Source organism: Poromitra crassiceps, assembly GCF_964638095.1.
Source record: "Poromitra crassiceps genome assembly, contig: HAP1_SCAFFOLD_282, whole genome shotgun sequence".
Lineage (NCBI taxonomy): Eukaryota > Metazoa > Chordata > Actinopteri > Beryciformes > Melamphaidae > Poromitra > Poromitra crassiceps.
Window position 1 is genome coordinate 46,347 of NW_028152118.1, and position 1,154 is coordinate 47,500.

The following is a 1,154-nucleotide window of genomic DNA, read 5'->3' on the forward strand; positions in this document are numbered from 1 at the left end:
TCAGATTCACCTTAAACATTCACTTAGGCTCAAGGATGATCTGTTTAGATTTTGGTGGTCAAAGGTCAAGGTCACTGTGACCTCTCAAACGCCATTTTCAAGCTTGTTAACGCGATATCTGAGGAACGCCTGGACGGAATTTCATCAGATTCGCCTTAAACATTCACTTAGGCTCAAGGATGAACTGATTCCATTTTGGTTATTAAAGGTCAAAGGTCAAGGTCACAGTGACCTAACAAATGCCATTTTCAAGCTCGGTAACGCCATATCTCAGTAACACATTGACTAAATTTCTTCACATTTGGCTCAAATATCCAATTCTGCACAGAAACGCCTTGATGCAATTTCTTCCTATTTGGCTCCAACATCCACTTGGACTCAAGAATGAACTAATGGCGGAGGCATAAGTCCGCGTTGCGGTCGTTCTAGTTTATTTTATTTATTTATTTATTTATTTATTTATTTATTTATTTATTTATTTATTTATTTATTTGTTTATTTATTTATTTATTTATTTATTTATTTATTTTTATTTTTATTTTTTTATTTACAGTTTTTCCTGGTTGTTTAAACATATTCCCTGATTCTCTACCTCACTCCCTCAAAATCCTAAACACAAATCTCAAGACTCACACACAAAATGCTAAATCCTACACTTCCTTTGCACAAGCACACTTTGCCCTCAAAACTCAAGCACAAAATGCTAAATCCTACAATTCCTTTGCACAAGCACACTTTGCCCTCAAAACTCAAGCACAAAATGCTAAATCCTATACTTCCTTTGCACAAGCACACTTTGCTCTCAAAACTCAAACACATACATCATACGAGTAGACATTCCAAGCACTCATTGAACACTGATGTGCAAAATGGAAAACACTATAGTATGAATGGAAAACACTTTATGAATGATCAGGAGAATGATACCTTTGCATGTTCATGTTGTAGGCTAGCATTTTCTCCTTTCGTAAAATACCCAAATATAAAGCAACAGAAATGTAGTAAAAAAGAAAATATTATACTGTATCTCAGACCCAACAGCAAACTGAATGGAATGCAATACAAATACATTCTTCCCCAATTGCTAAAACACAAAACACGAGTGTTTTGTGCTTAGAATTTTGGGGAAACAGACACCATTGAACACTGATGTG